We start from the raw sequence: 11,191 nt of genomic DNA, 5'->3' as shown, positions 1-11,191 counted from the left end.
TTATCTTGTCGTAGTGTTCCAGGAATTTCTGGTAGGCTGTTATTAATTATGCCAACTTCAGCGAGTTAGTGGCCTTCAAACCCCTTTCTCAACTTTATATCTAAAGTACAATTTCGCAAAGCATTCTATCATATCTATATATTTAGGCGAACAAAAGAGTTTCTATCTATCACAAACCCCCCTTTTTCTATTTTTTTTACTTTTGTTCACTGAATCTTTGTAGTTCTTTTCTACTTAATTCTAAATAATCTTCTGTTTCTTCTCCCTTTAAAGCTTCATATTTGGCATGTATTAACATAAGGTGTGCTGCTTCTAATCTGTTTTTTACGATATTAATAATTTTATTGAGAATGCAAGGGCCTAAAGTAAGTATTAAAATTAGTAAAATTAAGGGCCCCATTATGGTGGATAATAAAGTAGTTAACCAGGGGGAATAATTAAACCAAGATTCATACCAGTTTTGGTGCATTTCTTGTTCTTTTTTTCTCTTTTCCAGTCCTTCCTGTAATTTAGCCATGGTCTCTCTTACTATTCCACTTTCATTTACATATACACAACATTCTTCTTTAAGGGCAGCACAAAGGCCTCCTTGTCGTAAAAATAATAGATTTAATCCCCTTCTATTTTGTAAGGCCACTTCAGCCAGTGAGTCTAGGGAGTCTGTGAGATCTTTTATAGATTTATCAATCCTTCTTAAATCTTCATCTACTGAAATTCTAAGCTCTTTGAGCCCCTGGTGCTGATTTACTAAGGATGCTACACCTGTTCCCAATCCAGCCCCTCCTATGCCTAGCAATACAGCTACTGTTAGTGCTGTGAGGGGTTCTCGCTTCACTAAATGATGTTCTGGGTTTTGATATTGTGTATACACATATTCTTCAGAATGATAAATAATCCTGGGAACTATTATAACCTGTATGCAGAATTCATAGGTTTCATTAAAGGTTGTTATAGAAACACATGGAGTTACTCCTAAAGTGTTACAAACCCATTTAGTATTAGGTGCTGGAATCAGCCACTGAGCTGGCTTGCGAGGGTCATTAATCTGTATTTTTGTTTGGCATAAGTAGTTCTTATCTAGGGGCACATTTCCCACACATTTCCCTTTTCCAGTGACTCGAGATAAGGTTATTCCTGGAGTATTTTCCCTTCCCGATTTCCATAAGCAAGCAGCAGGATTGGTAGCATTCACTCTCTTTGGTTCTGCTATGGAACCTATGGCTTCATAAAAAGGTGGGTTAATGTTATAACATAACCAACATTCTCTAGTTAAATTTGGATGTGTATCATTTAATACTCTAAAGGTAGCTTGCAGAATTTTCCAAAGAGCTTCATTTCCATACTCTTGGGGTGTCTCTACCGTGGTTAATACTTGGGTGTTATTTTCTAATTTTTCTGAATGGTTATTCTGATCCCTTACTTTAGGGTCTTCTACTCCCCACACCACTGGATTTGGTCCAACAGATCCCGAGTCATGGGGAACCACCTCTTTCTTTATGAGTATATGCACCCCCCGATCCCTTCCGGGTTCCCATACTCTGAGACCCCAGGTTCTTCCCAATAACCACCCAGGATCTTGGGATTCTGTAATATTCTGTATATAGTGAAATTTACAAGTTCCAATATATGTTATCTCCCCTGAGGGGCCTATCCAGGGCTTTACACATCCGTGTGGACCCCGTTCGACCTTTAGATACTTATCTGGGTTCTGTACTTGCCATCCCATGGAAATTGTTTCGCAGCCCCAATATTTACAGTAAAATTCTCCGGGATAATTACAATATCCTCTGCCTGGGTTAGAAGCTGGGCACATGTATAATACCTTATGACCAGGTGGGAAATAATTAATACCCTTCCACTTAATGAGAGAGTCTAGTGTAACTTGAAAGCTAGGGGCTCCAGAGGTAATTTGTGATTGAATAATAACCTGGTCTTCCCATCGAATTAAGGACCAGTTAAAGGGTTCATGTGTCTTACTTGAACAAAGGTTAAATGTGCTAATTAAAATTATAAATGTTACTGACCTTTTTAATGAGCATTGGTTTCCCTTGCTATAATAGAGGCTTTTCCTTTGTAAAATACTAATTTGGGCTTCCCATAAATTATTTTGCTGGGTTGTCTTATTCCCATTCTTGTGGCATTTCCAGGACCATGACCTTTTGGTCCCATGTATATTGGAGTGTTTCCCTCCACAGTTTATTACTCCTCTGCCTCTCCCGTCGTCGACCCGGTTGCCTCGGGCCACGGGGTGTACCATCTTCTCGGCAGCAAGAGTATTCTTCAGGAGGGAGATTACTCCTTTTTTTATTCTTTCTTTGTATATATTTTTCCCAATTTCTATGTTTTACTAAAGGGGTATCACACCTCAATTCCTGAAGCCTCCGTCTGCACAACCCAGCTACTATATTTACTACAAAAGGTGCAGGTTCGTTTGGATGGTAACAATAATACAAGGAATTGACTCCTTTTGAGTAAGTGGCCCACCACTTTTCTGATCCTTTTTCAAATTCCCCTGCCTGTGTTTTGGTTCTTAAGGCCCAATCAGTGAGTCTTCTCTGGGCAATGTAGCAAAATCTACACACCCCTCTCGGTGGGTAGCCTCTATGACAGTGGGTCCACCAATGTTCTTCACATACTATACATTTAAAACAAACAAAAGGGTAACAATTCTGGCATACAGCACAACCTATTTTAACATTTCTATTATATATTTCCTCACTACTAGATGGGGGTATCTTATATTCTATATAAAAGCCTTTATGGAGTTTACTATTCATAAGTCTCTATGCAGATTAATAATTTTCAGATATCAATTTTTTTTCCAGGATATTTGAAGTTTCAGGTCCCCAGCTGGGCTAACCACTTTCTAGTTATTAGTTTGTTTTTGGTGGCTCCACAGGTCCCTTAATTCGACTTGCATGTGTCCATCCTTTCTCTGCGGTTCGGATTGCAGAATCAGTTGTTAGTAAGACTTGATACGGTCCTTCCCACTTCGGTGTTAGGGGATTCTCTTTCCAACTTCTTATCAACACCCAATCTCCGGGTTGTACCTGATGTAATATAAAATCCAATGGTGGTCTTTGAGCTAGCATTCCTTTTTCCCATAATGCCTTCTTATACTTCATTAATTTTATTAAGTACTTACTGATATATTGGTCACTCACATTTGGATGTGTTTGAACTTCTTCTATATTATAAGGCATACCATATAACATCTCAAAAGGGGAAATTCCCAAATCTGCCCTTGGCTGAGTTCGAATATTTAGAAGGGCTAGTGGAACACATTTGACCCATGATAGTTTTGTTTCCATCACCAGTTTAGTAAGTTGTTTTTTTATTTCCCCATTCATTCTTTCTACTCTCCCAGAACTTTGAGGGTGCCAAGGGGTGTGTTGTTCCCACTTTATTCCTAATGCCTCCGACACCTCTTGAGTTATTTTTGATGTAAAATGGGGACCTTTGTCAGAATCTATTGTCTCTGGTACCCCATACCTGGAAATTATTTCTTCCAATAACACCTTTACAACTGTTCGTGAAGTTTCCCTAGATGTAGGGAAAGCTTCTACAAAATGGGTGAGATGATCCACTAGGACCAGGAGATGTTTAAGTCTCCCTACCTTTGGTAGTTCTGTAAAGTCAATTTGAATATTTGCAAAAGGTCTTTTTGCCAAGGGTCTCCCTCCATAAGGTAATTTTCTAAGATTTTTCCTATTTGCTTTTAAACATGGGAGGCAGCTTCTAGTAATTTGCTTAGCTAAGTCTCGAATACCTTTGCTCATATACTTTGCTGCAAAATAGTCTATTAGTCCTTGTGCTCCCCAACGTGTCCTTTGATGTATTTTTCTAATATTCTCTGAGCTATGGCTTTTGGTAGTACTTCCCGGCCATCTGGAAGGAACCATCTCCCCTCTGAGTTTTCTACCGCCCCTGTCTCTGGGAGTTTTAATCTCTCTTCCTCAGTAAATTTACTTCTTAAACCACTATCTTTATGTTCCATAATTTGTTCATGCCCCCCTTTTTCTTTTAGGACCATTGTCCGTAATGCTGCCCGTTTTGCCTCCTGATCTGCAGCATTATTTCCCCTACTCCTCAAGTCCATTCCCTTCTGATGTCCTTTCAAATGAACCACGGCCAACCTTTTGGGCCTTCTCAGGGCCTTTAATACTGCAATTATGAGTTTTTGATGGACTAAATCTTTCCCTTGGGAATTTATTAAACCTCTTTCTTCCCACAATTTACCGAACGTATGCACCACCCCATAACTATATCTGGAATCTGCATATATTGTCCCCTCCTTCCCTTCTAATAATTCCAATGCTCTTAATACTGCATACAATTCACAGGCTTGGGCTGACCAGGATTTATCTAATGGACCTGATTCTATGGACTTGCAAATCAGGTCCTCTTACTATGGCATAGCCTGTTTTCCTCTTTCCTTTTATTACTCTGGAGGACCCATCCACAAACAACTTTTCTCCGCTTTCTAATTCCTCTTCTTCTAAATCAGGTCTAATTTTGGTCTGTTCCTCAATTGTAGTTATACAATCATGTATCAGGGATTTTCCTTCGGGTTCTCCATACAAAAATGCAGCCGGATTTTGTAAAGTGGTGGTTTCTAATATTAAGTTTGGGGCCTCAACTAAAACTCCTTCATATTTTAAAAGTCTAGCATCTGAAATCCACTTATCCGCCTTTTGTTGTAACACACCCCGAATATTATGGGGGGACATTACCTTCAAATTGCTATTAAAGGTAATTTTCCTAGCTTCCTCTACCAGCAGGGCACATCCTGCTATTACTTGCAGACAAGTTGGCCAGCCCTTACTCACGGGGTCCAAAATCTTTGATAGATACCCTATCGGCTTCTTTCTCCCTGCCCACTCTTGAGTCAGGACTCCGAAGGCAATTCCATCCTCCACATTTACAAACAAATAAAAAGGTCTTCTTAAATCTGGGAGACTCAAGACAGGAGCATGAATTAAACTCTCTTTTAGCTCCTGAAATTTTTCTGTATCTTCTAAACTCCATTTCATTAATCCCTCTTGTGTCAATTTATGATATAAAAATTTAACTTTACCACTATAATTTTCAATCCACTGTCTACAGTATCCTGTTAATCCCAAGATTTGACGTACCTGTCTTTTATTTTTTGGAATTGGTAATGATAAAATTCCTTGTACTCTCTCAGGATCTATCTTTTTTTTTCCTTCCTTCAGATAATGACCTAAATATTTTACCTCTTTTTCAACGAATTGGAGCTTTGCTTTGGATACTTTCAATCCCTTTAAACTCAGAAAATTTAATAACTTAATACTCTCTCTCCTTACGTCTTCTTCTTCTTTCCCAGCTAAAAGTAAATCATCCACATATTGTATCAAGGTCACTCCCGGGTCTATTTGATAATCCTGTAAAACCTGTTCTAAATGCTTGCCCAAATAAATTAGGGGATTCTGTGAATCCCTGGGGCAATACCGTCCATCTCAGTTGTTGTCTCCTCCCCGTATCTGGATCTTCCCATTCAAAAGCGAAATAATCTCGACTAGCCTCATCCAGAGGGCAGGCCCAGAATGCATCTTTTAAATCTATAACACTGTACCACAAACTGTCAGGCCCCAACTTGCTTAGTAACATGTACGGATTTGCAACTACGGGGAACCGTGCTACTGTACGTTTGTTAATTTCTCTTAAATCTTGTACCAAACGATAAGTCCCATCTGGCTTCTTTACTGGCAGTATGGGTGTGTTAAAAGGTGACATACATGGTTCTAATCGTCCCTTGCTTAACAATCTATCAATTTCTGGTTTCAACCCTCTTCGTCCCTCAAGTGACAAGGGATATTGTTTTATTCTGACTGGAATTTCTGGGTTTTTAATAGTGACCGAGAATGGGGTTATCTTCAGTTGTCCCACACTCTCAGGTGTATACCACACTTCTGGGTTTATTTTATCTTCATCTTCTACTCTTAAAGGACATAATCTTATTTTCCACTCCCTATCAACTACATCTAAATGTATTCCCAATTCAATAATTAAATCTCGTCCCAACAAATTATAATCTGCTTCTGGTACTAACAAAAAATTTCCCACCCCAATCTTTGACTCTGATTCTATTATCACATCTTTAATAACCCCCACTTCAAAGGGTTCCCCCTTTGCTCCCACTACCGTGGCAGTTTCTTTAGATATACTACATCCTGTAGGTAAAAACTGAATGGTTGATCTCTCAGCTCCAGTATCCACCAAGAAAGTTATTTCTTGGTGCTGGCGACCCACTTTTAGCTTTATCAAGGGCTCTTTCTGGTGGTCTTGGGTCCCTAAAAAGAAGAGCCCCTGACTCCCCTAGTCTTCTTTGAACATCTTTTCATCCTTAATCCTTACCCTACATTCTCTTTTAAAATGCCCTTTCTTTCCACAATAAAAACAAGTCTTAGCGTTTTGTTGTTCTTTTGAATCTCTAATTGGTCTCTGTTGTTTCCCTTTCCATGTTTGATCCCTACTCTCTCTTACAGCAGCCGCCATCATTTTAATCTGCCTCTTCTGAGCCTCCTCTTCCCTTCTAACATACACTTTTTGTGCTTCTGTCAAAAGTTCATCCAAACTTTTATCTTGCCACCCATCTGTTGAGGGTTAGGTGTCTTCTTTTTTTTTTTTGTTTTGTCCTTCTGGCCTGCCCGGGGAATTTTTACCCATTATGTGCTGGGACAACCTAACTACCGGTACTTAGGGGTGCTCACAACGGACAATGAGTGGCCGGGCCCAGGGCGGGGAAGGGGGCAGAAAAGGAGGGTGGGGACAGTTTTTGGGCTGGTTCTTTTTTGGTTTTTTCGGGGAAAGACGTTGGTGTGCTGGGTCGCGGAGCTGCTGCGGGGGAGAGAAAGGAATTTTGCCATCACCCAGACGGAGCGGCTGCTGCTTCTCCTTCTCCCCTCTTTGTTGGTGGCCTCGCACCCCTTGCCCTGCCGGGACGTGTGGCAGTGCCAAGCACCGCTGCGGAGCTGCTGATACACCTCATCCACCAGCCCAGGATCTCAGCTCATCCCTGCTGTTTCCAGCCGACTGTTCCTCAGAGCCCTGCAGGAGCACCGGGACTGACTGCCCGAGGGGTTTGTGAAAACAAAGCCTCTCCTCCATCCCGTCTCAGCCGAGAAAGCTGTCACGGGGTCCCTGTTTCTGTTTTCTTGTTATTGCTGTAGTTATTGTTTGTTTGTTTGCCTGGTTATACTAGTAAAGAACTGTTATTCCTATCCCCAGATCTCTGCCTGAAAGCCCCCTTGATTTCAAATTTACAATAATTCGGAGAGAGAGGGTCAACATTCTTTCATCCCAAGGGAGGCTCCTGCTCTCCCTAGCGGACACCTGTCTTCTAGAACCGAGACACCATCCCATTTTTCTATCTTCCTCCGAATATCCTCCCAGGCTTTTGCCACAAATTGTGTTTTAAGCAATGCTTGTCCCAATTGAGTATCTGGATTCATTCCAGAATATAATTGAAAATTTTTTCTTAGTCTCTCTAACCATTCTGTAGGAGTTTCATCTTTCTTCTGCCTCTCATTAAATGCTTTATTAATATTATGACCCCTTGGGACTGCCTCCCTAATTCCCTGGATTATAATAGTTCTTAAATCCTGCATGTGCACTCTATGGGCTGGATTCTGATGATCCCAATGGGGATTTTGGAGGGGCCACTTTACATCGGCCAGTGGTCCCTGGGCATGCTGAGCATCCCAGATACGCATTCCTTCCCTTCTAATCATGTTTCTATCTTCTGCCGTAAATAAAATACTCAAAATGGATTGTAATTCTTCCCAAGTGTATATATTAGGTCCTAAGAATTGATCAACTCTTTCTGCAACCCCCAACGGATCTTCCAATAAATGCCCCATCTCCTTTTTAAAATCTCTGACATCCCCCGAATTAAGGGGGACAGATATAAACCCTATTCCAGCTTGGGGGCCACCCATTGGCATCTCTCTTAATGGGAATAGGTTCTCCTGTCTCCTTCTGAATCTGTTCCTGGTAACAGGCCCCACCTCTGGCAGGTCGAAATCCTCCTCCTCGAGATTCGGAGCGGGAGGAGGAGGGACTCGTGGTGGCGGTGGTGGTGGTACAAACGGAGGTGGGGGGATTATCAAAGCATCTTCTTTTCGAGATTTCTTTTTCTTTCCCTTCCCCTCCCCCAAATTCTCTGTCAACCTAAATATAAAAGCCTCGGGATTCACTACCCAGATCTCTGCATAAGCACTTTCCTCTGGGTTAAAGGGAATCTTTTTTCTTACCCATGAATTTAACTTTTGTTTAACCCAATCTTCAGTTGATCCAAATACAGGCCAAAATACATTCCTTGAAATTTCCTTTCCTCCCCATACTTCTACAAAATAATGAATCATTTTTGCCTTATCCTTATTTTCTGTTCCGGGGAAATGCTCCCAATTCTCTAATATAAAACTCGACGGACTATCTCTAGGTACCGGTGGGAGTTTAATGGATACAGGGTGCTTGCTCTTCCCCTGTCCCATTCTTCCGGAGTGCCTGCAATCACACAGCCGCTTTCGCTTCCCCTCGTTTGTGGCCCAGGCCCTCGCGGGCCAATGGGAACCGCACTACTTGAGGGTCCGAACTCGCTTGGGGAATCTGGCTGCCAGTCCCCCTCTCACACACACCCCACTCGCCACACTCCGGGACCCCGACCCCGACCAAACGGCTCTCGTAATACTCACGCGTCCTGCGTCTTCGTCCGGACACTGTGCACAGATTTTAAGGGGTCGACCGGTCTCCCTTTTGCTTATTGCTTGGATCTTTTAGGTTCGTCGGTACAACTGAGGCAGAAAGCGGTCCTCCGGACCGCTAAATATTAAAGCGGGGGCGCCCACCGGTGGTACCGAGAATCCGTCCTGCAGATTGTATCCGAGTCACGGGCACCAAATTTGTTATAAATACACTAGAAAAAGATATATAAGAAAAGGTTTTTATTAATTATAGCAAGCCAGCAATAAGCAAAGTCGGCGCCGGGCGGCAGGGAGGAGGAGGAGAAACCTCTTCCCCACGGAGCTGCCGCGCTTCCCGCTTCCCTGTTTGTCCTTTTATTCGTTTCGGCCTCCTGGTGATGTGACTTTCTTCCGGCGTTTCTGAGCATGCGTCTCTGGTCATTAGATGATCCTTTTCTACCCTCTTGTGGTCGTAGAAGGGAGGCTTCAAGTCTTCCTCACTCCTGTTCCATTGACCTTTTCTCACTGTTCTCTCTCCAAGTTTATCTTGTCCTAGTGTTCCAGGAATTTCTGCTAGGCTGTTATTAATTATGCCAACTTCAGCGAGTTAGTGGCCTTCAAACCCCTTTCTCAACTTTATATCTAAAGTACAATTTCGCAAAGCATTCTATCATATCTATATATTTAGGCGAACAAAAGAGTTTCTATCTATCACAGGAGGGAAGGGGAAAGAGAAGGGAGAAAGCAAAGCAAAGTAAACTGATGGGCACCCTGCAGAGACAACAGCACTGTCTTCTCTGCCTGCCGTGGTTTGCCAGGCCTTAAGCCCACAAGAGCTTCCAAAAGTGAGAGAAATGAAGGAAATTTCCAGGCAGAGAAAAAAGCAGGAATGGCAGGGGCAAGGTTCAGAGGAATAGCAAAGTGTGTTTGCTCTTGGCCTTGTGCAGAGTGAACAATCCAAGAGAGACAAAGCAGCTGGGATGCCTGTGCAGCCCTGCTCCAGAGAGGCCAATAGCCTGGAGGCTTTGACAGGGCCTGAAATTTGGGGGAATTGAGCTGAGGCATCCAGCTTCAGCTGCTTAGCACAGACACAGCACCTGAAAGGCACCAGCTGTGTATGGGATCAGCCACAGCAGAGCCAGTTGGCATTGCCAGCCACAGCATCATCCTTGAGATAAACTTTGACTGGCGCCTGGATGGAGAAGTCTCGTGCTGGTTGTTTTTCCTGTCTGCCATCTCTGGGCAAAGGCCTTTACCTCTGCATGGGATCAGAGATCCCCACTGGTGGAACAGGATGGGGCAATGGATGGGAGAGAAGTTGTACCTTGCTGAGTTTCCTCCAACAGTGTCTGCAGCTCCTGATTGCAGGCCTTGATTTGGTTGTTGTCAGCCTGAGCCATCCTCAGCTCCATCTCCATGGCCTCACAGTGTGTGGCCATGGCCTCTGCTCTTTCCTCAGAGCTTTGGAGCCTCAGACGCAGCTCAGACACCTCAGCCTGCAGCACATGCACAGCGTCCCTCAAGCTCTGTTCTCCTGCTCGGGACTTTTCCAGCTCCTGCAGCAGCTCCTTCTCTTGAGTGTCCTGCTGAGCTGCCTTCTCTGTCACTGCATCCTGCAGGGCCTGGATCTGGAAGATGGATGCAGAGAGCCTCAGGGACTGGGCTGCTCCTGAGGCAGCAGAGCGGGCAGTAGGGAGAGCATTGAAGGAGAAAAGACTTCAGGCAGAAATACACCAGAAACAGAAGGCGCAGTACCAAGGATTCCAGTGGAGACAAAGGTAGAGAAAACAGGGGAAGGGAGGCAAGGGGCACCCTTGAGGCTGCAGCTCTGAACACGGGCTGAACTGGCTGTGGTGGAAGTGCCCTGCCCAGCCTGCCATAGCCACGTCTGTGTCCCCACATTGCTCAGTGCCTGGCACAGGCACCAATCCTGTCAGGGACAGCACTGCTAACAGAGGGACAGTAAAGCTCCAGAGGAGTGTGCTGCTGCTTCTGCTCCCAGATTTCCTTCTGGGACCCAGGAAAGAATGGGGGAAAACTTTGGCAGGAGACACCAGATCCAGCCTTGGCCTGAGGGTGCAGCAGCAGCAGCAGGCCTGGGAAGAACATGTGGATGCTGCTGGGAGGGGAAAGAGGTTGGGACTAGCATGCCAAAGGTGGTGTTGTGTGTCCCTGGAGAAGAGGATGGAGTGCACAGCTTACCTGGGTGTTGAGCTGCTGCAGTTTTCCTGCACGGCTTGAAGGGACCAGTTCGGCCTGCTGAAGAGCAGAATGAAACTGAGACAGCTCATTGTTCAGCACCTGGTTCCTTTCTTCCAGTGATCTGAGGCACAGGGTCTTTTCCTCCAGAGACAGAATCAGCCTAGAAAGGAAGCATGCAACTCATTACTGTATGCGATCACATTTTATAAATTCTTAAGATTTGCTCCACCTCGGAGAAAACTGCTCTGTCCCATGAGGCTCTGCAAACTGATGCTGCCTGGTGC

The 11,191-nt window shown here is 43.8% G+C and overlaps 1 long non-coding RNA gene across 1 annotated transcript; it reads right to left on the bottom strand.

The window, feature by feature from the left end:
• Positions 1–320: 320 nt before the first annotated feature.
• On the bottom strand, positions 321–9,115 carry LOC147650235 (uncharacterized). The gene is made up of 3 exons (XR_015277143.1): positions 9,034–9,115; positions 8,718–8,938; positions 321–3,050 (listed from the first exon to the last, which is right to left on the bottom strand). It is a non-coding gene; the product is annotated as an uncharacterized LOC147650235 (long non-coding RNA).
• Positions 9,116–11,191: the final 2,076 nt, after the last annotated feature.

This window comes from Cyanistes caeruleus, chromosome 16 (genome assembly GCF_971803275.1).
Source record: "Cyanistes caeruleus chromosome 16, bCyaCae1.hap1.1, whole genome shotgun sequence".
NCBI lineage: Eukaryota > Metazoa > Chordata > Aves > Passeriformes > Paridae > Cyanistes > Cyanistes caeruleus.
The sequence above is the reverse complement of the archived record's forward strand: the minus strand, read 5'-3'. Positions and strand labels throughout refer to the sequence as shown.